General features: G+C 40.8%; 1 protein-coding gene and 1 pseudogene across 2 annotated transcripts in view; both read left to right on the top strand.

Moving 5' to 3' along the window:
* The window catches only part of LOC138737373 (protein FAM200C-like), a 33655-nt pseudogene extending 27511 nt beyond the window's left edge, over positions 1 to 6144 (top strand).
* LOC138737068 (forkhead box protein O3-like) overlaps positions 1 to 15802 on the top strand; it is a 139466-nt gene extending 123664 nt beyond the window's left edge. For both annotated transcript variants that reach the window (XR_011340752.1, XM_069887523.1), the window contains one exon: positions 13329 to 15802. The gene's annotated coding sequence lies outside the window, so the exon portion shown is untranslated. The remainder of the gene's footprint in view (positions 1 to 13328) is intronic.
* Positions 15803 to 26564: the final 10762 nt, after the last annotated feature.

A 26564-nucleotide genomic window follows, 5' to 3' on the forward strand; every position in this document is an offset into this window, starting at 1 on the left:
TTGGGCTCATTTTATTAAGATTAAGATGGTTGTGGAGAGGACTAAGAGTTAAAATTCAGAATTGAGGCAAGGTTGGCTTTGAAGATATAAGGCAAGAACTAGCTTGAGTTAATTGGAGCAGGTTGTTTGAAAGAGGACTGTGAGAAAAATAGGACGTTTTTAATGTGTTGACAAGTACAGAGCAGGCACGTTCCTGTTAGAGTGAAGGATCACATTAACTGCCCCAAGATCCCTAATCCCTAGTGTTGGAAAGCTTGAATGTTGAAGAAAATTTAGGCTCTGGGCAGCTGTTATCAAGTGTATATCAGGAGGCGTTTCAGGACTGAGGAGCAGGCAAAAAAAGAAATCAGGTTGTCAAAAAGGGGACGGGATATAGCTCTGCAGATAATAAGGATAATTTTGAGAGATTTTATATACGAGAGGATAAAGGGTAACCAAAGGAAAATTAGGATCTCTTTAGAGTCTAAGGGTCAAGGCTCTCAAAGAGTACTTACCCTCTGTTTTTACTGTGGAGAAAGGCACAGAGACTAGGGATCTTGGGGCAGTTAATGGGAGTGTCCGAGAATAATTAGTGTTACATTGAGGAGGTGCTAAATGTTCCGAAGCATAGGCCTGATCAGATATATCAGTGGACACTAGAAAGCTAGAGAAGAAATTGCAGGTTCCCTGGCTGAGATTTATGAGTCATCTTTAAGTTAAAGGCGAGGTGCCAGAAGACTTGAGGGTAACAAATGTTGTGCCTCAATTCAAGAAGGGCTGCAGGGAAAAGCCAAGGATCTACAGCCAGTGAGCCTAACATTTGTTGTTGGTAAGTTATTGGAGAGTATTCTGAGGGCAAAGTTAGTTAAGCAAGGACTTATTAGGGATAGTTTTGTAAGTTTGAAGCAATGTCTCACAAATTTATCTGAGTTTTTTTAATACAAGATATGACCAGCAGGTTGACAAGGGCAATGGTGTGTGTGTGTGTGTGTGTGTGTGTGTGTGTGTGTGTGTGTGTGTGTGTGTGTGTGTGTGTGTGTGTGTGTGGATTTCAGCTGGGCATTTGTTAAGATTGTGCAATGCAATGTAGGTTACTCTGGAAGGTTAGATCACATGGGATCCAAGGTGAGATAGCAGAATAGATAGAAAATCGGCTTCATGGAAGCAAACAGAGGATAATGGTGGAAGGTTGTTTTTCCCAACTGGAATCCTGTGGCTGGCAGTGTACCACAGTGTTTGTTGCAGGGTGCATGACTGTTTGTCACTCTTATGAATGATTTGGATGAAAAAGTATATGGCATAATTAGCTAGTTTGTCAATAACACTAAAGAGTCTAGTATTATAGATAGTGAAGATCATTGCCAAAGGTTGCAACAAGATCCTGATCAAGTGGGCACAGGTTGATGGAATTTAATACAGAGAAGTGGGAGGCCTAACATGGAACCTTGAAAGTGGTATTACATATTGATATGGTGCCCAAAACGAATTTTGGCACATTGGCCTTCATCAGAGTATTGAGTATAAAAGTTGGGAGGTCATGGTGCAGTTGTATAAAACATTGGTGAGGCCCCATTTGGAGTATTGAATGCAATACTCCACTCATAGTGGTAACTGTGTTGCAGGACAGATGGGGCCAAGCTGGAGAGGGTGCATAGAAGACTCTGGGACCTGAGCTATAGCAAGAAGTTGTGCAAGCTGGGATTTTATTCCTTGGAGTGCAGGAGGATGAGTGGTGATCTCACAGAGGGGTACAAAATTATGAGAAGAATACTGTACATCAGTGAATACAGTCTTTTGCCCAGAGTAGGGGAAACTGGTAACCAGGGAACATGGATTTAAGATGAGAGGGGTGAGATTGAACAGGAATATGAGGGTAACATTTTACACAGAGGGTGGTGGGTATATGGAGCAGGCTGTCGGAAGGAGGCGGATGAGGCAAGTACTATTACAATATTTTTTTTAAAAATGGACGGATACGTGGATGGGCTGGGTTTAGAGAGATATAGGTTAAACATAAGCAGGTGAAACTAGTGTGGGTGGGATGTTTTAGTTGGGTAAGTTTGGCCAAAAGGGCCTGTTTCCATGCTCTGAATCTATAACAGCTCTCCCTGTACATCTGATCCCCAATCCTATGAATGAATATATCTGAAACATTAGTGAGTGAAACCTGCTCTCCCTCTCTTCCCCACTCTCCACCCCTTTCCCTCTCCATTGGCTGGTGTGCCCTCCCTCCCTTCTTCACCTCTTACCTCCTACCTGTGGGACTGTGCCCCCTGCCCCCCCCCCCCCAACATTTCTGCAGCTTTGTGTTTTTGAATTACTATTTTGTTTTATCGAGCTAATCCTTTTTGTACTTGGAGTCTTTGTATTCTCTTGAGCACGCTTGTTCTTTCTTCTTCAGGTAGCCCAACAATGCTAATTTAGTCGAAGTATAAGAAATCCTTCATTCCAGAGAAACCAGTACAGGACAAAAGTCTTCTGTTTTTAAGCTTATGACCCCTAAGAATTGCCAGTATTGAATTTTGCTTTGAAAGACTTTTTCCTCATTTGAGAATTTACTATCGAAACTTTTGTGCCTCAAATAACTGACATCCTGTTGCATGTCAAATTTAACCAAAGGAATTGTTTGCCCAGATTATCTCCAGAGCTAATTGGAAGATATTCTAACTTGTTAATTATTTTTTTTATCCTGGGATTTGGACATGTTTTAAACAAGAATTGTTGAGATCCCTGGTGAGGCCCCTGTACTAATGTAATGAGTTTAAGGTTTTTTTTCCCTCAATGGCTGTTTTTTTTCTCAACACGCATTGGTTCTTAACAAAGCTTTGCAAGGAATGGAGCCTTGATAATGCAGGCATTCCTAATTTCATTTTGTTTCAATTGCCATTTATTTAGTTTGACAATGAATACCAACCAGCAGCCTCAAATTGGTTTGAGTAAAATTAGTATAGTGGTTTTGATAAATATTCTGTTCCAAAAAATGTGCAGGGGTCGTAGGTTAATTGAGCGGCACGAATTTCAATGGCAGTGTCCAGCTTCTACCGTGTTGTAAAAACATTTTGTATTAATTTCAAGTGAACTCACAACAGCAAATGCTCAATTGTGAATATTTATCTTTTGTATTTGTCTCTTTTTAATTCACTTAAGATTTGTATTTGTTCTTGTAATTTTTAAAATATTTTACCTGTTCATCTACAGCAGGGTTTCCCAACCAGGGGTGCAAGATAACATTTCAGTTTTTTTGTTTATATTAAGGGTACTCTCCTATATATTCAAGATAAAAATATCGATTTTTTTTAAAGTCCAAATTAAAGATGGGGGGTTGTCCTCTTTTTTTTCTCTATTCAATAGAATGAGATTCTCTATGAATTTTAGCGCGTTTCGATGCGCTGTTTCCTTTTAAATGGCATCGCCCTATAATTTTTTAAAATCGGGTCATTTAAAATGGGGGCCAAACTTCTCGTTTCGTGTTTTGTAGCAAATTACATTCGATTTTTATTTCTTATTATTTATTTGTGTTATGTAAATTATTAATTAACCCTTCATTATGTCAAAGAAAAGGAAATTGAACGATGATGATGTGCAGTTTGGTTTCACTTGCACCGAACGGACGGAACAACTGAGGATCTGCAAAAACCCCAGTGCATGCTTTGTGACGCTGTCTTTTCAAACGCAAATTTGAAGCCATCTCAGCTTCAGGAACATAATTGGTTACACAGGCTATACACCACGCCCCAAAAGTTAAATAAATGGGATCCAACATGATCAGATAGATGTTTTAACTGTAAGGAGGAAACGGGAACAACAGTACATGCAATTTGGGCATGTGAGAAAGTGGAAAAGTTTAGGGAAGATCTAAATCAGGTATTAAATAAAATCACAAAAAGCAACATACCAAAAAATCCAGAGATCTTTCTTCTAAATAATATAAGTAAAGAACTTGGACTCGATTTGGATGGAGCACAAAAAAGATTTATTATGATAGCCTTAGCTGTAGCAAAAAAATGTATTATGTCAACCTGGAAATTAGAAGATAGCCTGATAGCAATGGTACATAGAAATGAATAAATGTATTCCATTGGAAAAAATAATATATAATTTAAGAAATAACATCACAGTATTCAAACAAATGTGGGAACCGTACATAGAACACAACAGAGAAGTCCTATCGCGGACCTCCACCGCCTAAAATAACAGAAGGAGAAGACGAAATGAACTGACCCAGTGTGTAAAAGTAGATGACACAATTTTCTTGTTTATTTTCATTGTGTGATGACATTGTTTAATGGGTTTAATGTATCATATATGTTGAACGTTGAGTGAGTGGGGAGGGGGGGTGAAGGAGAGAGGGGGGAAAAGGGGAGTAAATTACTCTGTGTATATTCAAGAGGGAAATGTTTGTGTGTATTTTGGTCAGTATGGTTCATAGTGTGAAAAATAAAAATTTTTTAAAAAACAACCGGCATGGTGGAGCAGATGTTGCAGGCCATGATGTTGAATCATTGAATGCTAAAAGGGCCCGCTTTGATTCTCGAGCAGCCCTTCCAAAATTAGGTTTTATATCTACTGACAGACCACTGCTGATGGCTTCATACCACGTGGCGTAAAAGTAGTCAAATTCAAGAAGCCCCATACAATTGCAGAAGAGGTGATAAAACCGTGTGCATTAGAAATGGCAACAATTGTTCTGGGAAAAGAAGCCTCAAACAAGCTTAAATTAGAGCTGTTATCAAATAATGTTATTCAGAGCCGAATTGGTGATTTGAGTTTGGACATTTTGGACCAAGTTATCGTAGATATCAGGGCTAGTCCCTTGAAAATCTCTCTCCAGTTGGACGAAACAACTGATGTTGCAAATTGCAGTCAACTCATCGCATTAGTGAGGTATGTCCATGATGGTGTCATAATGGAAGATTTCCTGTTCTGTGAAGATCTGAAAACAACCACAAAAGGAAAAGATGTCTTCCAGTGTGTGAAGGATTTCTTTGCGAAATATGACTTAGATATCCAAATTATTGGTTCTGAGTGTACCGACGGTGCCCCTGCGATGCTAGGAAATAAATCAGGATTTTTTGCACTAATGAAACAAGAGATTCCGCACTTGCAAGGTACCCACTGTTTTCTTCATCGACATGCTTTGGCATCAAAAACATTGCCTCCAAAGTTGAAAAAGGTCTTTGACACTTCTGTGAAGACCATCAATTGGATTAGGGGTCGTGCTCTGAACCACTGCCTCTTCAAGTTGCTTTGTGAAGATTTTGGAAGTGGGCATTCAGTTTTGGTTTTCCACACGGAAGTCCGCTGGCTGTCACGTGGGAGAGCTTTAACGCACTTCTTCGAACTGTGAGAAGAAGTCAAAGCTTTTCTGAAGGAACGTGACTATGATCTGCCCAGAGAAATGGAATCACAAGAATTCAACCAAATGCTAGCCTATTTGAGTGATATTTTCACTTGTATGAATGACCTGAGTGTATCTATTCAAGGGATAACCATATTGAAATGCTGCAAAAAGTTAAATGCTTTCATAGAAAAGTTATATCTTTGGTGTCGACAAGTTAAAAGAGGGAATCTTTCAAATTTTCCTTCTCTCGAAGAAATGGTTGATGACGATGAGTCCCTAATTCCAAGTGTGTGTGAAGAAATTGTGGATCATTTGGAAATACTATCAAAGTCATTTGATGGATATTTTGGAGGAGGAGAACTGGAAACTTCTGAAGAATGGATTATAAATCCATACTCCTTCAATTTGGATAATATGTCGGATGATGAAGAGCTGAAGGAAGATCTTATTGGACTGCTCACAAATCGTGCTCTTGAAATGCAGTTTGAAAGCAAAACTTTGGAACAATATTGGTGTTCGGCAATGGACATGTTTCCAAGTCTTTGTGAAAAAGCACTAACTGTACTCATCCCATTCACGACGACATACTTATGCGAGTCTGGCTTTAGGGCCCTTTTGTCAATCAAGACAGAATCTAGAAATCGCTTGGGTGCACAGGCAGACCCGCGGATTGGTATCAGCAACAAAGTGCCACGTTTTGAAAAACTCAAGCAATAAACAGAAACAAAAGAGTCATTAAATTTAAATTGGCTTATGAACATTTGAACATTAGTTCTTTAATTTTTGAAAAGAAATTTCATGCATGGATGAAAATTTAATTTTTTTGTAGGGTTTATGCAACTTTTAATTTGTTGTAATATTTTTTCTTTTCTATATGTTTCATTTTTGTTTATATATTATTAAAAATTGATTATACAAATTTGTTTTGGTCACCTTCACCTTTATTCTTAAATAAATTAATATTTTAAGAGGTGCGAGAACATATTAAAAATTTTGAGGGGTGAGGAGCATAAAAAAGGTTGGGAACCACTGATCTACAGCAAGTAAGAATTTTAGTCTGTATTTAAATTCTATGATGTATATGACAATAAACTTAACATCAACATCATCATTTGTGGCTGAAGCCCCTGTGTTGCCAGAATCTGATTGGCTGCAGAATATATGGTGTGGTACATTTAGGTCCATCTTCAAAAATTCAGATAGTATTTTAATTATGCATTGAACTGAACCAATATTTATTAGTAAACAAACTTGGGCTGGAGTAAATTGTTAACTAGTTATCAGATCCATCACTGCTGTAGTCTGTATTTTGCAATGAGTTTAAAATTTCTATTCAAATCTGACTACCATATACCCTTGCATTCTTATGGTCGTCATTTGGATTGGTGGGTAAATGTTGATCTATTTCCCTACTTTGGATATCTGTGTCTAGTGTGTTTTGAGGTGCACAATTTTGGACATTTTTTAAGCATCAGTTCCTTTTATTGGCTATTCCTTTTCTCTTTCTGACTGTCAATGTGATCATTTAAATGAAATTTTTAAAATTTAGATTTAGACAAACAGCACGGTAACATGCCATTTCAGCCCATGAAACCGTGCTGCCCATTTTACACCCAATTAACCTACACCCCATTAACCTACACCCCCAGTACATTTCAGACTAACCACTGCACCCCAACATGCTGCAGTTCAGTCCACCTATAACTTGTGTTTTAATGTTTCTATGTAACCTAAATGCACTTTGCTACTTGGTCAGTATTTCCAAATTCTTGGACACTTGCAACAGGTACATGGAAATACAACCAGCTGCAGATTATCTTCAAGTTGCACACTTCATTGTTGTCGAATCCAATTCCTGAGCAGATGTACTGTTTAATAAACCATTGTCTTTGAATAAAGTTCAAACTCAACCACAAAACTATGTATCTGTGCTAATCTGATAGGAAATTTAGAATACGGGACTTTTCTAAAGCATGCCTCATGGCATTCCAAAGTGTGGTACAGTCAGTGAAGTACTTTGAAGGGTGCTCAATTCTTCATGAAGGAATGAATGTGAGATTGGAAAAAGGTGACGAATAATCATTAGAGAGAGTGAATGCAGCTCAGGATGTCTCGCAAATCGACTGCCTCCATCTTTTCCTCCGAGTACCTCAGGAAAGCTACCAATATATTAAGGGGCCCATCCCACCCCAAACACACTCCCTTCTCCCATTTTGTAAGACAGAGATATATACGCTTGAAAATACTAACCTCCAAATTGAACTGGAAAGAAACTGGCCTCATCAGAATCTTAGAGGGACCTCTCATTGATAAAAGGTGATTCTCCCAATACTGTTTAACTGTACTTTTCTCTAAATCCTGTACTTCATTCCAGTAGCACTTTACTATGCACTTTTTGAATTACTGAGTATGGGTTGACTTTCCTGGATAGCATGCAGAACAGATTTAGAGCGGCATGGTTAGCGTAGCAGTTACCGCATTCGGGACCGGGGTTTGAATCCCATGCTGTCTCTAAGGAGTTTGTACATGTCTGCATGGGTTTTTTCCGGGAGGCTCCGAGTTCCTCCCACCCTCTAAAATGTACCTGGGGTTGAGGGTCAATTGGATGCAATTAAAGGCAGCACGAGCTCATGGACCAAAAGGGCCTTTACCATGCTGTATATCTAAATTTTTTTTTTAATTAAAAATCTTTTTGTTGTATCTTGGTATGTGTGATGATGAACAATTTCTATTTGGTTAGCAGCGCTGTCTAAATTTTTTGTCATTTGTCGCACAGTGGAATCTGTTGTATCTTTGATCCATAATTGAAACTTGGAAGAGCCCTTCGGCCAGTTGGAGATGTAGATTGAGGAGAACACTGACAATAGTTTGTCCTGTGGCAGATGGGAAGACTTTTTAACTGCACCTCCTTTTGTGAAATTAATTGTGATTACAGCATCTCTTAATTTGGCTGGCATTTTTCCTCTACCCTCATGAAGAAGATGAGTTTATGAATTAACATCACAAATGCTTGTCCATATTTAACACTAAAGGGTTTTTTCCTGCTCTTAAAGCCATGTACAGTACAACTCCGATTATCCAAAATGACCTGGCCCATTTTGGATGTGGTTTTTTTTTAAGAACTGGTCTTTTTTTTTAAAAACAGCCCACTAACAACAGCAAATCGCTTGTAACATTGTTAATACAACAACAAGGGAAGGCTTTTTAAGCATTAAAATAAAGTTTAATTCTCACCAAAAATGCTGGCCACTGCTGATCTACCAACACTTCCCTACTGAGGCCCCACTCTTGCCAGGAGCCCGAGGGTCCCACTTCTTCATAGGTGCTTGAGGTCCCCACTGTTGCCAGGGCCCCGAGGTCCGCAGCTGCTGGCAGCCCAACGTCCCCAAAGAGTTCGGCTCCAAAGAAACTTTGGATAAATGAGGATTTCAGATATCCTTGTTTATCTGAAATTTTGAAAAAATTTTGGATATCTGAGAATTTCAGGGAATCTGATTTCGGATAATTGGAGTTGAACTGTATTTTCCATCTGTGAATAACTTTTTCAATTGCAGAGGTCTTAGCAGATGTGTTGTGAGGTGAAATCAAGAACATTAATCTTAAGGTCAAAGTTTCTGTTCTGAGCAGAAATCACTGCCTATGTGGTTCATATGAGGCTCCTTAAGCTCTAGAGAAAGATTAATAATGCTTTTGTAAAGAGAAATGTAGGTCCCTTGCAGTCAGAGTTGGGAATTCATAAAGGGGAACAAATAATTGGCTTAGCAAATTGAATCAACTTCTTTGGTTCAGTCTTTACCAAGGAAAATGCATGTAACGTTCTTAGAATACCAGGGGTTTGAGGGACTAGCATCAGGAGGATTGATCGAAATGGTTATCAGTCATGAAATTGTGTTAGGTTAACTGATGGCATTGACAATTGATATACATTTCCTGGGCCTGACGGCCTGCATCCCAGAGTACGTAAGGAGGTGACTTCAAGGTAGTGGATGCATTACTGATTACTTTCCAACATTCTGTATCCTCTGGATCAGTTTCTTTGGATTGAAGAGTAACTAATGTATAAGCTTTTTAGACAGGAGGCCTGATTACAAAGTGGAGATAAAGCTGGATAAACTATTAAAGATGTCGTTGCTGCGTATTTGGAGAGGTGTGACAGGATTAGTCCAAGTCTAATTTACAAGAGAGAAATCGTGCTCGACAGATCTTCGAGAATTTTTTGAGTATGTACCAGCTGAGGGACAGCAATGAACCAGCTGATGTGGTGTATTTGGACTTTCAAAAAGCTTTTGATAAGGTCCTGCACAAGAGATTGCTGTGTAAAATGAGAGAATGTGGTGGAGTTCAAAGGTTGTTTATTGTCACAGTACATCATACACAACTCAGAAGATTTGTTTTCCTGTGGGCCAAGCAGAATTTATTCATCTCAGTAACTGTAAACTGTACTCAAGAAAGATAAGTATCTCTCTTGGCTTGGCTTGGCTTCGTGGACGAAGATTTATGGAGGGGGTAAAGGTCCACGTCAGCTGCAGGCTCGATTGTGGCTGACAAGTCCGATGCGGGACAGGCAGACACGGTTGCAGCGGTTGCAAGGGAAAATTGGTTGGTTGGGGTTGGGTGTTGGGTTTTTTCTCCTTTGCCTTTTGTCAGTGAGGTGGGCTCTGCGGTCTTCTTCAAAGGAGGTTGCTGCCCGCCGAACTGTGAGGCGCCATGATGCACGGTTTGAGGCGATATCAGCCCACTGGCGATGGTCAATGTGGCAGGCACCAAGAGATTTCTTTAGGCAGTCCTTGTACCTTTTCTTTGGTGCACCTCGGACACGATGGCCAGTGGAGAGCTCGCCATATAACACGATCTTGGGAAGACAATGGTCCTCCAATCTGGAGACGTGACCTACCCAGCGCAGTTGGATCTTCAACAGCGTGGATTCGGTGCTGTCGGCCTCTGCCATCTTGAGTACTTCGATGTTAGGGATGAAGTCGCTCCAATGAATGTTGAGGATGGAGCGGAGACAACGCTGGTGGAAGCGTTCTAGGAGCCGTAGGTGATGCCAGTATAGGACCCATGATTCGGAGCCGAACAGGAGTGTGGGTATGACAACGGCTCTGTATATGCTTATCTTTGTGAGGTTTTTCAGTTGGTTGTTTTTCCAGACTCTTTTGTGTAGTCTTCCAAAGGCGCTATTTGCCTTGGCGAGTCTGTTGTCTATCTCGTTGTCGATCCTTGCATCTGATGAAATGGTGCAGCCGAGATAGGTAAACTGGTTGACCGTTTTGAGTTTTGTGTGCCCGATGGAGATGTGGGGGGGCTGGTAGTCATGGTGGGGAGCTGGCTGATGGAGGACCTCAGTTTTCTTCAGGCTGACTTCCAGGCCAAACATTTTAGCAGTTTCCGCAAAACAGGACGTCAAACGCTGAAGAGCTGGCTCTGAATGGTCAACTAAAGCGGCATCGTCTGCAAAGAGTAGTTCACGGACAAGTTGCTCTTGTGTCTTGGTGTGAGCTTGCAGGCGCCTCAGATTGAAGAGACTGCCATCCGTGCGGTACCGAATGTAAACAGCGTCTTCATTGTTGAGGTCTTTCATGGCTTGTTTCAGCATCATGCTGAAGGAGATTGAAAAGAGGGTTGGTGCGAAAATGCAGCCTTGCTTCACGCCATTGTTAATGGAGAAGGGTTCAGAGAGCTTATTGCTGTATCTGACCCGACCTTGTTGGTTTTCGTGCAGTTGGATAACCATGTTGAGGAACTTGGGGGGGGGGGGCATCCGAGGCACTCTAGTATTTGCGAAAGCCCTTTCCTGCTCACGGTGTCGAAGGCTTTGGTGAGGTCAACAAAGGTGATGTAGAGTCCTTTGTTTTGTTCTCTGCACTTTTCTTGGAGCTGTCTGAGGGCAAAGACCATGTCAGTAGTTTCTCTGTTTACGCGAAAGCCGCACTGTGATTCTGGGAGAACATTCTCGGCGACACTAGGTATTCTATTTAGGAGAATCCTATTGAAGATAAGTATACAAAAGAGAGAAATGTAAACAAACTACAGGTATTCAGTAGTAAATAATGTGCAAAATAAGAGTCCTTAAATGAGTCTCAGAGTTTGTTGTTTAGGCTTTTGATGGTAGAGGGGTAGCAGCTGTTCCTGAACTTGGTGGCACAAGTTTTGTGGCACTTCAACCTCTTTCCTGATGGGAGCAGCGAGATCAGAGCATGTCCTGGGTGGTGTAGATCCGAGATGATTGCTGCTACTCTCCATCAGCAGCGTTCTGTGGAGATTTCTCAGTGGTGGGGAGGTTTGCCTTTGATTCCTGGGTTGTGTCCACTACCTTTTTCTGGGTTTTCCACTCGGAGATATTTGTGCCTCCATACCAGGGCTTGATGCAGCTGGTCAGCCCACTTTCCACGACACATCTGTAGAAGTTTGCCAAGGTTTCTGATATCATACCAAACCTCTATAAACTTTTTAAAATTTTCAATCAACATGGAGTTACAAAAGAAACAAAAAAATCAAAGAAATATCACAGATATATACAGTAAAATATCAAAACCAAACTACATGTTGATATACAAAGAAGGAAGAATCAACAGATTATCAAATTCTGCGCTGTTGTTTATAAATACAAAATTACACATGATGCTTTCATTCCTAACGTCGAAGTACTCGAGATGGCAGAGGTCGACAGCATCTAGTCCATGCTGCTGAAGATCCAGCTGCGCTGGGTGGGTCACGTCTCCAGAATGGAGGACCATCGCCTTCCCAAGATCGTGTTATATGGCGAGCTCTCCACTGGCCACCGTGACAGAGGTGCACAAAAGAAAAGGTACAAGGACTGCCTAAAGAAATCTCTTGGTGCCTGCCACATTGACCACCGCCAGTGGGCTGATATCGCCTCAAACCATGCATCTTGGTGCCTCACAGTTCGGCGGGCAGCAACCTCCTTGGAAGAAGACCGCAGAGCCCACCTCACTGACAAAAGACAGAGGAGGAAAAACCCAACACCCAACCCCAACCAACCAATTTTCCCTTGCAACCATGTCTGCCTGTCCCGCATCGGACTGTCAGCCACAAACGAGCCTGCAGCTGACGTGGACATTACCCCTCCATAAATCTTCGTCCGCGAAGCCAAGCCAAAGAAGGAAGAAAAGACAAGGTTCATTGCTGGGATTCCATCTGTTTACAATGTATTTGAATGATCCAGACAAAAGAATTGAATGTAGTGTTTCTAAGTTTGCAGGTGACACTTAAGCTAGGTGGATGTGTGAGCTATGAGGAAGATTTCCAAAATGCTGAAGTGTGACTTGACAATATCAGGTTGTCCATTTTGGTGACAATAACAAGCTGGCAACTTATTCCGTGAATAGTCACAAATTAGGAAAAGGGGGCAATGCATTGAAATGCAGTGTCATGGTGCCTCAGTCCTTGAAGGCCGGAGAGCAGGTATATGCCAGGTGGTGAAGAAAGCAAATGGTATGTTGGCCTTTATAGTGAGAGACTTTGAATATAGAAGCAGGGCTGCCTTACTGAAGTTGTACAGGGCCTTGTTGAGCCCATGTCTTGAGTATTCTGTACTGTTCCTAATCTGAGGAAGAACATTCTTGCTATGGCAGGAGTGCAGCAAAGACTGATCCCTGGGATGGCAGGGCTAATGTTTGAAGAAAAATAGACGAGGGTTATTCTCACTGGAATTTAAAAGAATGAGAAGAGATCTCATTGAAATATTGAAAGAACTAGATAGGTTAGATTCAGGAAGAATGTTCCTGGTATTGGGGACATCCAGGACAAGGAGTCACAGACAGTGCATGATCAGCCATTGGATTGGGTGGTGCTGCAGGCTCGAAGAGCTAAATTGCCTTCTCCTCGACTCATTTTCTAAGATTCATTTAATTGCTTCACCCATTTGAAAAAGTGAATTCCTCCTGTTTTGAAACTTGGACAATTATATGATTGACTAAATTGGGGGATAGGTGGTAATTATGAAGCTAAGCTTGTTCTAATCCTTTTTCCTTTTTTATTTCCATAGGTTAGTTAACTGAATCCTCTTTGCCAAATCTGGAATCAGCAAAATAATAACCCAAGTTGGATTAGAGCAAGTTTATTGGACAGCTGTGAATCTGACATTTTCACCTGCAATGGAGACAATTGCATCTCAACCAACATGAAAGATTTTAACCAGAATACAATTTACATTTAAAATTAATTTTGAAAAGATATTCCATGTAAGCTGCACAATTTCTCCTGCATCACATTCTACTTAGCTGTATCTAAATTGTTGATTGATACGGGTTGGTGTATAATTTTAATTTTATTTGATAAGAGCATCTGCCTGAAGTTTCCATTATATTGGGATGATTGAAATGTTGATAGAATAGGACTAATAGAATGGTGCCAACCAGGTGAAAATGAACATAAAAACTGATGGAGTGAAGTGGGACAAATTAGCATTGTCAGAATGCCAGAAGACAGAAACCAGATGATTTTTTAAAATCCTTTTTAATCTAATATGTAATTAATAAATTGGCATTTTTAAATAATTTGAAATTGCATGAGCTTATTTATTCACCGTGTTGAAGTGCTGGTTTCAATGGACATTTCCAATATATGACCCAACTTTATTTGGTATTCTCTAATAGGAATGCAAGGACGTCTGGTTTGGAGATCTGGTTGGTGATTAAAATACATTTGTGTGTTGACATTTCACCTAGCCTCAGAGTAAAACTGCCTCAAACCTTGTTTGCTTTACAGACCAATGTGGTGTATAAACCAATCTTGTGAGAAAATTATAAGGTAAAAAATTGATTATTGTGTGTCTACAGATTATCGTATTCAGAAAAATGAGCCAAAATATTCTCTCTTAAAGTAAATTTTGCTGCATGCATTGAAATTTAAATATATTTACAGGATTGGGCAACTTGTCCTATATATACATTCATCATTTTTTTTTTTTTTTAAAAAGTCCTCAAGTTTCTATCCTTTAAAAAAAACTTCATCCTTTCCCATTCTGAGTATAGATTGATTTGATAGCACCAGATAACAAGCTGCCTCCCCTTTGAACAAATCATCAATGGTCAGTTTTAATGTGGTCTATTTTCTGTAGGTACATTTATACTTGTATAGTAAATTGTTTTCAATATGCATTTCTGTATGACATTTGTACATTTGAAAGTTTTATTGTACTGTGTACCCTTGATCACCTTTTTGAAATGTTTCTATATAGACAACAGCTCAGATTGCACCAATTTATGCATATTTCAACTAATGTGTAAGATTTTTCTCTTTATACAATAGGGTAATGCACATTTATATTTTATTATGGTCAGAGACAAATCATTATGCCTGATTATTTAGTCGTAAATTAGTAGTTTGCTTCAACTCATTGCATGAAATTGCAGACCATTGTGGTCATTGATGTCAAAACCCTTGGGAGTGAACAGTGAAGAAACTTAATTGTACATCTTAAATGGATTTTTGTCTTTTCATCATGGAGGTCATCTAAAAAGGTGTGCTATATGCTTTGTATCTGTAGAACAATAGCATATCAATCACAGATATTGAATTGTTCTCATCAAACATAAATCAATTTTAAGGTAGTATATTCATCCCTTTCATTAAAGAAGGTTTTTGTTTAAATTCTTTCACTTAAAATTCATACCATTATTAATTTCTGAACCAAGTATTCTGAGAATGAATTTTATACATGCCAATTTTCTTAGCTACACAATACAATAGCAATTAAAATCCTTAAGTTCTTGTGTCAGATGCTTAAGAATCTTGCTCCAAACCATTGCCAACTGAGTGTGCACAAAGTATCAGATCAGTATCTCAGGAGATGCAGTAAAGGAATTGCAGGGCTATACTGTACCACAATCAGTGAACATTTGTTTGGCCCTTTTATGTTTTGCATAAAATTAATAAGAATGGGGAATGGTGCTCTTGTTCTTTGGAGATTGACTTGACCCTGATGTTTGGAAATTGTGAAACCTAAATCATTCATTTATGGGCTATTTTGCCCAATTCATTTGCCCACTGCATTAATCTGATTCCATACTCTAGTTTTTATTATTCCTCTCCATAAAGTAACCATTTACCTATCAGTTAAATTTATTTGGTTATGCAACATGAGAAATTGCCATGGTTCAGGATTCTGAAACAGATCATGCTGTTTTTAGTCTGCTCAAATCTAATTTTGCCTGCATTCCATGTCTAGAATGTAATGGCTGGCATTGAGGATCGAAGCTGGGAATATCTAGATTTTATTTTTCATGCATGTTTTGGAAATGTAATGTACATGAAATCTATACTCTGAGACATGAATATACTACCTTCTGTAAATTTGATAGTTTTGACGAGAAAACAAAGTTCTAGTGAACTGCAGTTTTTATTAAATAAATTATTGGTATGTATTGCTATATTCTTCATTAATCTGTGCTCTAGAAGAGTGCGCATGTAAAATAAAGCTTGAAAACACTATATATTAAACTGAAACTTTTCCCTGAAGCTCTAATTTTTGTGTGTAAATTCTATTCATGGGTTATTCCAAACAGAAGGAAGGTACAAGAATTATAGTACAGGTATTGCTACTACCTGAGCAAGAATCTGAGCTCTCACACTTCCAAATGGCATCATCTGTGAGCAATCTGGAAAATTTATTTTCCCCTCAAGTTGGATGGCTTATTGCATTCCTTTCTTCTTGGAGCACAACTGTGAGGTAGAGACCACATGAAATGTTTAGCATCAAACCAAAATAAAATCTTATCTTCCAGCAATTCTGGCTGTTTGATGAACTTTTGACATCAGATTATTAAGCAAGTAAAAGCTACATCTTCAAATTTGAAAGCCTTGAAACTATCTTATTAAAATGGAGAAAGAAGATTGGGTCAAATTGTCTGATTCCCCAGTTATAGCCCTAACTGCTGGTATTTACTTCACAGGTGGGTTAACATGGGCATGTTCACTCTTCCATCTGGCATCTTCCCAACTGGCTGCTCACTTATCCTTCTCTTGTTTATTGGTCCCTTGCCAAGCCACTGGTAGTTTGGTACAGTTTGTGGCGAGTGGGAATATCTTTTATATTATGTTATTGGCCCACAATTTCCTGATCTCTCTGCATTACAAGCTAATCCCCTGTGAGAATGTCTAATCTGATTGGCAGTACAGTGGTACAGCTGGCTTGCAGTTCAGTTTGGTTTTGTCCCTAACCCCTGAGTTATCTCTGGGATTTGCACATTCTCGCTGTTTTTTTTCTTCTGAATGTTCCAGTTTTTTCTCCCACTTCCTAAAAATGTGAGAGTTGGTAGGTTAATTGACTTAACCCCTAGTGTAGTTGAGCGGTAAAATCTGGAAGGCAGTCCTGATGGAAATGCAGGGAAAATAAAATCAAAGTGTAAGCAGGTTGCTAGATGGTCATGGCAGGTTTGATATGCATAGGGCCTGTTCCCATTCTGTATGCTTCTAACACCAGTTGAGTTCCACTGCCTGTGAAATTCATTAGATATCACCATGTGAACTTTAAAATGTGAAAGCAGATGGAATGTAATGCAGCAGAATTCCAATCTTCATCAGAACTAGACAATTTAAATTGCCCCAAGATAATGGCGAGGTTTTCAGAGGTAAACTCAAACAAAGAAATTGGGCTTCAAACAACAAGGACATTGCAGGGAAATTTTAAAAAGTTATTTAATTCCTGAAACTATTGTTCCATTTTCTACTTTTTTTTTTTTTTTTTTTAAGTACCTGGGACTTATCTACAGGGACTGACAGTCATTTGGAACTTTGGCAAATATCTTGCTGGCTTCAGAATTTGTCCTGAGTGGAGAAGATTGCGGATAATCTATTTCTCATTTTTATCCAAAGTCCATCAGATAATGCATGTACTTTTCTACAGGGGATAGTGCACTTCCTTAGAGTTATGTTTCTGTAGCACTACTGCTATATAGCTTAAAGGACCCAGGTTTGATTCCAACTTTGGCTGATGTCTTTCTAAAGTCACGTTTCGGATGTTTTCCCCACATTCCAAAGTAGAGGATGGTTAACAACCCACTGTAAATAATCCCTCGGTGTAAGTAGCAAAAGAATCAAAGGCTTTTGATGTGGAGTTCCTGCCCAAAATGGTGACAAATTTTCTCTCACTGATGCAGCTCAACCTTTTGAGTTCCTTTAACAGATTGTGGTTTGCTCACGATTCCAGTATCTGCAGTCTCTTGTGTGTCCCAATCAAAGGGATGGCCTTGCAAGAAAGAATAAGTTGCATTGCAGGGAACTAAGAATAGAGGAAATGGGCTCATAATATCACTGCTGGGAGCTGGCATGGACCTGGTCAGCCTCTCTGTGGGGAAATAATTATTGTAACTACTTCCTGGCTCAGTCACTACCTTTCCAGAGAAAGAGCTCAGAACTTCACTTGCCATAAACAATAGATTAGGGTATATTCTTATTTGTATCCTCACATTATCCAAAATGAAACAAATGACCAATTGTGCCTGAGAAGCATTTCATGTTAGAAATTTTTGGTTGCTGCTTGAAGAGTTATCTGATGGCTAAACATTTGATGCTGTTTTTCAATGTCCACTTTGCAATCCTGTGCATTTGAAACTACCAACTTTGCACTAATCTGAAAATGATGTCAACAGTAAGAATTCCAAGCCTCATTTTCAGTGTAAGTATTGTAAAACTACCATTGAAAACAATTGGGCAGAACAAATCATGGAGAGTTCTACAGCAGGGAAACAGACGTTTACACTGGTATCTATCAGTCACAGCGACTCGGGAGACCAAAAATGGCTTGCACTCTCACCAGGGTGACATCTAAGACGTCTCCAGACAAGGTGACAACCAATTCGCCGGGAAGTCATGGGGACGTCACTGTGACATCTCCGGCAGTCGCAGCAATGTCTCCGCAACGTCTCCTTGGTCTCCAGCAGGTCGCGGAGACGTCTCCCCAGTCACGGACAAAATTAGTCTCCGCGACGTCGCTGCCACTGATGGAGACATCGTGGAAACGTCTCAGAGACCTGCTGGAGACAGGAAAAAGTCTCCAAAAAAGGAGTATGTTTGAATTTCCCGTGACTCCCCAGAGACCCGGCTAGTCTCCGGGAGACGTTGCAGAGATGTCTCCACAAACAGTGGAGACTTGAGTTGCCACCTAGTCTCCAGGCCAATGAGATAGGTCCTTTACAGCCCAACTTGACCATGCCGACCAAGATAGTCACATTTGCTTGCATTCAACCCATAGCCATATCCAAGTTCCTGCCATAATTTGGGGATTAATATAATGAAATTATTTTAAGTGCCTTTTTTAATGCCACCTGCTGTATATATCTCACTTTAACAATGGAATGTTTTCCTTAATGCAAATGCCTTTGCAGTTTTTTTTTAAGATGCCAAGCATGAGGAAAGGGAAATGAGCAAAGGAGGTAATTAGGACAATACAACCATTGGGATATATTTAAATAGAATTGATATTCTCTGGAGATTTCAAATTCCACAATCAATCCAGTGCTGATCCCAGTGGTTGGTTCTACAATAGACACCATAGTACTTCATCATGCAGTATATCAAAGCTAAGTTGCTGGATATTTGCAGCAGATACTTTCAGAAAAGGTTATGCTAAAGAATGAACCCAACAAACTTCTAATTAGTGATGGGTTTTCAAGCCATTAGGAAAGGAGTGCACTCAAATCTCACAATCAAAAGGTCAAAATAGCACACATCTGTAAGCTGGAACTTAATGCACATCTTGCACGTTGATACTGGACCAGGAATATTGCATCAGTTTTTTTTGGAAGGACTCACCAAGAAGATTGATGAGGGCAGGATGATGGACATTGTTTACATCAACTTTAACAAGGCCTTAGACGTGGTTCCATATTTTAGGCTAGCCCAGACGGTTAGATCACATGGGATCCAGAGTTTGGTGGTAGGAGATAGAGGGTGGTAATAGAGGGTTGTTTCTCAGAGTGGTAGCTTGTGAGAAGTGGTGTGACGGTGTTAGTGGTGGGTTCACGGTTTATTATTTCTAATAAAAATCGGTGAGAAAGTTGATGGCATGATTAGTATTTTGCAGATGACACTAAAATTGGCACAGTGGACAATGAGGGCTATCTAAGATTGCATACAATGTGATCTCAACTGAGTCAGTAGCTGAAGAATGGGAAACAGGGTTTAATTTAGATAAGGATGAGGTGTTGCATTTTGATAAGTCGAACAAGAGCAGTGCTTCCACAGAAGAGTCATGGGGAGTGTTGAAGAACAAGACAAAGGAGTTCAGGCACAGTTACCTGAAAGTGATAGGGTGGTGAAGATAGCATTTGGCCTCATTGTTCAGGGCAGTGAGTACAGGAGCAGCAGGGACATGTTACAACTGTACAAGACATGGGTAAAGCCAGGTTTTGAATACCACAAAATGCTGGATATGCCCAACCAGTCAGGCAGCACCCGTGGAAATAGAAAGAAAATATTTTCTGCCGATGGCCTTTGATCAGAACCAGAAAAAGGCTAAAGCATGTGTATTTTAAGTTAAGGAGAAGAAACCCAGGGAACGTTCAAATGTCACCAATGCTGCCACTTTTTGCCATGTAGTCAGTGGTGAGTGTGCTCTAACTGCAGCTGGGTCAGGCTGGAGAAATGTAAATTTCACTGACTCCACAGAATGTCCATTTCCCTTTCTACCCCTAAACTTGCAAAACTTCTGTCTTCTATGCTGCCTTTAACCCCACCAAAGGGCTCGATACCCAGTAAGAGGACATTGTTTGATCTGGTTGTGGAGAATGACAGCAGAAGAATTTTTTAATTTATACAGAACAGTAACAGACCTTTCCAGCCCATGAGCCTGTGCTGTCCAATTATACCCAATTAACCTACAACCCCTGTACATTTTGAAGGGTAGGTGGAAACTGAAGCACCTGGAGAAAACCCACGCAGACACAGGGCAAACATACAAACTCCCTACATACAGGGTGGGGTTCGAACCCGGGTCACTGGCACTCTACGTGCTCCTACAACACCTGGAGAAATTAAGATTTATGGTGAAAAAGAAAAGTGAAATCCACTCTACAACCCCCTCCCTGTTCACATTTCAGTCTTTTTCTCTTCTGCCCTCCCACCTAAATCACTTATCACCTTTGACTTTGCCTGTTGGCCTATGCTCCTCCCCTTGCCCTTTATTCCCTACTCTCCTCCTTCCACCTTTTTATTCAGGCAACCCCCCCCCCCCTGCTTTTGCTCTTACCTTGAAGGGCTCAGGCCTGAAACTTTGGTTACCTTCTGCTTCCTATAGATGCTATGTGAGCCTATGAGTTTCCCCAGCACTTTTGTGTTTTACACTGCAATCGCAGCATCTGCAGACTTTCTTGTTTAACACCCTTTCTTTTGAAGGAAGACTAACTTCAATGGAACAAAAAAGGATCTGATTAGGCTAAACATGTAACAGAACATTAGATGGCTAATCAGCAGATGTCATTTCAGGTCCAGATTGAATACATTTCCACAGGATGAAGGGAGTAGAAACCAAACTCAGAGCTCCTTGGATGATAAGGAAGGTGAAGCATATTTTGTTTTGGGCTTTACCAAGCAACATGATGCTGCCAAAATCTTGGTAACAAGTGAGATTAGTGGAGTGAATGGATGAGATGAAAATGGGTAAGAAGAAAGCACTAGAGAGACAGGCTGCATGCAAGTGCCATTGGGTCTGAAAAAATACATTATGCCCCTCAATATTATAAACCTCTCAATTTCCTACATTCCAGTGAGATTACCGCCTATTCAATCTCTACCTGTATGTAAAGCCCTGCATATCAAACAAGATTCTGGAGAACCTCTTCTGCACTCTTGAATGCTATCACATCCTTCCTGTGGGGATGTGAGCAGAACTGTAGACAAAGCTCATAATCAATGTCTCAAGCCTATGAAGGCAAGCATGCCAAATTCCTTCCTCACTAACCTCTCCACATCATTTTCAGAGAACTGTGAAGCTCTCTGCATATCAACATTACCGAGATCCTTGCCAATTACTCACACATCATGTTAGGATTTGACATCCCAAAACACATTTCCCCACACCTATCTGGATTAAATTCCATCTGCCACTTTCGCACCCAATTTTCCATCTAATCTAGGTCTCTGTTTCCTTCAACAACTTCTTCACTCTCTACCAATTTTCATGTTACCAGCATAATTATTATTCATACCCCTTCATTCACATCCAGGTCATTAACATATCAGAGGCAAAAATGTTCTCAGCACTTGCAAAGGTTAAAACCTTGTTTTGGATTTTTGTTAATTTTGTGCCTATCCCTTTAAGAAAAAAATATTGTTTGCAGTGTTACCATAGTGACTATGACATCATATATTGTAATATTTTGGCTTGCATTTCATTCTTCAGTGAACCATGAAAGATATGTGAGCTCAAGCTACTTTTCTTTGAAATCATCTTAATTTAATCTTAATTTGTCTTTCTTCTTATATCTGTTTAAAGATGAATATCGTTATATTATACAATATGCTTTGTTATTCATCATTATGAAAATCTCAATGCGAAGTTATGCAAAATGTGTATCCATGATATCAATGAATTAAAGCTACTTAAAGCTGCATCTACAAAGTTTGGTTTATTGGATTAATAAGATAGTAATTTGGAATATCATCCTAGAAGATGACACGTTTTGAAATTGGGAAATATTAGAACATGGAAAGTGTCATCTACATTTTTATTTAAAGAAAAGTTATAATTGTGAACTTTGTTTGGCAGAAAGGCTAGTAAAATTTGTCTGAAAGAACCACAACTTGTTAAATGCAAGATGCATTTAAGCTTTAATAAGAAGTTTAGTTTATCTATGAGAATATTCCAAAAGCCTCAATTAGAATATGTCTATCTGACTGCAGACACTTGTAACTTTGGAGATGAGAGCTAGTGGACCACAGAATCTGGCAGGAAGCCCAGAAGTAGGTGTTCTATAAACAACTGATAAGAAAAGTCCAGACTTAACCAGTACTTTTATAGGCATTCTGATAAGATTTTGTAAAGAACCTATTGTAATTGCTGCAGATATTGAAGTGATTTTTCAATAAGTGAAAGTACCATCAGAAGATTGTGATTTTCTATGATTGTTATGGTGGCCTAATGGCACCTGGACTACATCCTGGTGCGAGAAAGTGACAAACGAGATGTGCTCAACACCAGGGTCATGCCCAGCGCAGAATGCCACACTGACCACCGGCTGGTTCGCTGCAAGCTTAACCTTCACTTCAAGCCAAAGCCCAGGAACAGTAAAGCCCCCAGAAAGAGGTTCAATGTTGGAAACCTGCAGTCAGACGAAGCGAGAGGAAACTTCCAGGCAAACCTCAAAGCAAAGCTCGACGATGCAACCCGCCTCACGGACCCGTCCCCTGAAACCCTCTGGGATCAGTTGAAGACTACCATACTGCAATCCACTGAAGAGGTACTGGGCTTCTCCTCCAGGAAAAACAAGGACTGGTTCGACGAAAACAGCCAGGAAATCCAGGAGCTGCTGGCAAAGAAGCGAGCTGCCCACCAGGCTCACCTTACAAAGCTGTCCTGTCCAAAGAAGAAACAAGCCTTCCGTCGCGCATGCAGCCATCTTCATCGCAAACTCCGGGAGATCCAAAATGAGTGGTGGACTAGCCTTGCCAAACGTACGCAGCTCAGCGCGGACATTGGCGACTTCAGGGGTTTCTACGAGGCTCTAAAGGCTGTGTAAGGCCCCTCACCCCAAGTCTAAAGCCCGCTGCGCAGCTCAGACGGCAAAGTCCTCTTCAGCAACAAGATCTCCATCCTCAAACGATGGTCAGAACACTTCCAATCTCTTTTCAGCGCCAACCGCTCAGTCCAAGATTCCGCCCTGCTCCAGCTCCCTCAACAGCCCCTAAGGCTAGAGCTGGATGAGGTCCTCACCCGGGAAGAGACATATAAGGCAATTGAACAACTGAAAAGTGGCAAAGCAGCAGGTATGGATGGAATCCCCCCCAGAGGTCTGGAAGGCTGGAGGCAAAACTCTGCATGCCAATCTGCATGAGTTTTTCAAGCTCTGCTGGGACCAAGGAAAGCTGCCTCAGGACCTTTGTGATGCCATCAACATCACCCTGTGCAAAAACAAAGGCGAGAAATCAGACTTCTCAAACTACAGGGGAATCACGCTGCTCTCCATTGCAGGCAAAATCTTCGCTAGGATTCTCCTAAATAGAATAATACCTAGTGTCGCCAAAAATGTTCTCCAAGAATCACAGTGCGGCTTTCGCGCAAACAGAGGAACTACTGACATGGTCTTTGCCCTCAGACAGCTCCAAGAAAAGTGCAGAGAACAAAACAAAGGACTCTACATCACCTTTGTTGACCTCACCAAAGCCTTCGACACCATGAGTAGGAAAGGGCTTTGGCAAATACAAAAGTGCCTCGTATGCCCCCCAAAGTTCCTCAACATGGTTATCCAACTGCACGAAAACCAACAAGGTCGGGTCAGATACAGCAATGAGCTCTCTGAACCCTTCTCCATTCACAATGGCGTGAAGCAAGGCTGTGTTCTCGCATCAACCCTCTTTTCAATCTTCTTCAACATGATGCTGAAACAAGCCATGAAAGACCTCAACAATGAAGACGATGTTTACATCTGGTACCGCATGGATGGCAGTCTCTTCAATCTGAGGCACCTGCAAGTTCACACCAAGACACAAGAGCAACTTGTCCATGAACTACTCTTTGCAGACGATGCCGCCTTAGTTGACCATTCAGAGCCAGCTCTTCAGCGCTTGACGTCTTGTTTTGCGGAAACTGCCAAAATATTTGGCCTGGAAGTCAGCCTGAAGAAAACTGAGGTCCTCCATCAGCCAGCTCCCCACCATGACTACCAGCCCCCCCCCCCCCCCACATCTCCATCGGGCCCACAAAACTCAAAACGGTCAACCAGTTTACCTATCTCGGCTGCACCATTTCATCAGATGCAAGGATCGACAATGAGATAGACAACAGACTCGCCAAGGCAAATAGCCCCTTTGGAAGACTACACAAGAGTCTGGAAAAACAACCAACTGAAAAACCTCACAAAGATAAGCGTATACAGAGCCGTTGTCATACCCACACTCCTGTTCGGTTCCGAATCATGGGTCCTCTACCGGCATTACCTACCGCTCCTAGAACGCTTCCACCAGCGTTGTCTCCGCTCCATCCTCAACATCCATTGGAGCGCTTTCATCCCTAACGTCGAAGTACTCGAGATGGCAGAGGTCGACACCATCGAGTCCATGCTGCTGAAGATCCAGCTGCGCTGGGTGGGTCACGTCTCCAGAATGGAGGACCATCACCTTCCCAAGATCGTGTTATATGGCGAGCTCTCCACTGGCCACCGTGACAGAGGTGCACCAAAGAAAAGGTACAAGGACTGCCTAAAGAAATCTCTTGGTGCCTGCCACATTGACCACCGCCAGTGGGCTGATATCGCCTCAAACCATGCATCTTGGCGCCTCACAGTTTGGCGGGCAGCAACCTCCTTTGAAGAAGACCGCAGAGCCCACCTCACTGACAAAAGGCAAAGGAGGAAAAACCCAACACCCAATCCCAACCAACCAATTTTCCCCTGCGGCCGCTGCAACCGTGTCTGCCTGTCCCACATCGGACTTGTCAGTCACAAACGAGCCTGCAGCTGACGTGGACTTTTACTCCCTCCATAAATCTTCATCCGCGAAGCCAAGCCAAAGGATCAAAGGAAGGTGGCCTAATGGCAATTACATGAAAATATTATTGAGTACAGAATGACAGTTCATCTATTTGGAGCAACTTCATCAGAGTTGTGCAAATTTTGCTCTCAGGAAATGTGCTGAAGATAATGAAGAGCAATTTAGTTCTCAAGCTATAAACATCATCAGAAATAATTTCTATGTTGATGATTGTCTTACTTCAGTGGTCTCAGAAAAATAAGCAATAGATCTTTATCATGAGTTAAAAGAGATCTGTAATAAAGGGGATTTCTTCCTACCGAAATGGTTAGGAACAGTCAAGATGTGTTGGCTATTATTCCTGAGACAAAGAGCAAAGGAGATAAAACATCTTGACATGAATTGTGACATTCTACCTGTTGAATGAATGTTGGGAGTACAATGTGTGTTCAATCTGATGTTTTCAATTTCAAAATTGTTTTGAAAGAATGACCTTTGACAAGACGAGATATTCTTTCAATTATAATCTCAATATATGATCCTTTTGGAATATTGGCACCAGTAATTCTGGAAGAATTGTGCAGAAGGAAATTTGGATGGGTTGAAATTATATCAGATTCCATCACACAAGATTATAACCATATAACAGTTTATGGCATGGAAACAGGCCATCTCAGCCCTTCAAGTCCATGCCAATTCATTCAAACAACTCTACTAGATTCCCCCGCCTATTCTCCACCCATAACCCTCCAACACCCTCTTATCCATGTATATATATCCAGCCTCCTCTTAAATGAAAGAATTGACTATCTCAACTATTTCCTCCAGAAGATTATTCCATTCAGACACCTCTGAGTGAAGAAGCATCCTCTAATGTTTCTCCTAAAATGTTTCCCCCTTACCCTCAACTTGTGTCCTCGTGTTTCAACCTCCCCTGCTCTCGGGGGGTGGGGGGGGGGGGGGAAATAGTCTACTTGCATCTAGTCTATTTATTCCCTTCATAATTTTTAAACACCTCTATCAAATCCCTTCTCAAATGTCTAGATTCCAATGAATAAAGTCCTAACCTCTTCAATCTTTCTCTGTACTCTAGATATTTTCAGCCAGGCAACATCCTGGCTAATCTTCTCTGCACCCTCTCTACCTTATCTATATCCTTCCTATAATTTGGAGACCAGAACTAAACACAATACTCCAAACCTGGCCTCACCAACTCAAACAGTCACAGCATCACTTCCCAACTCCTATACTCCATGCTACGATTTATGAAGGCTAACATACCAAATGCCACCTTAACCACCTTGTCAACATGAGAATCCACCTCAAAGGAACATTGCACCAAACCTCCAAGATCTTTGTTCTTGTGCATTCCCCAATGTCCTCCCCTTTACTACATATGTCCTATTTTGATTTTTTTCCAAAATGAAGCACCTCACACTTCTCTACATTAAATTCCATCTGCCATCTTTCAGCCCAACTCTCCAGACAAACCAAATCCCTTTGTAATCCCTTAAAACCTTCCTCGCTATCCATCACTCCCCCTATTTTCATATCATCTGCATATTTACTTACCCAGTTAACCATCCCATCATCTAAA

This window comes from Narcine bancroftii, chromosome 6 (assembly GCF_036971445.1).
Source record: "Narcine bancroftii isolate sNarBan1 chromosome 6, sNarBan1.hap1, whole genome shotgun sequence".
Classification (NCBI taxonomy): Eukaryota; Metazoa; Chordata; class Chondrichthyes; order Torpediniformes; family Narcinidae; genus Narcine; species Narcine bancroftii.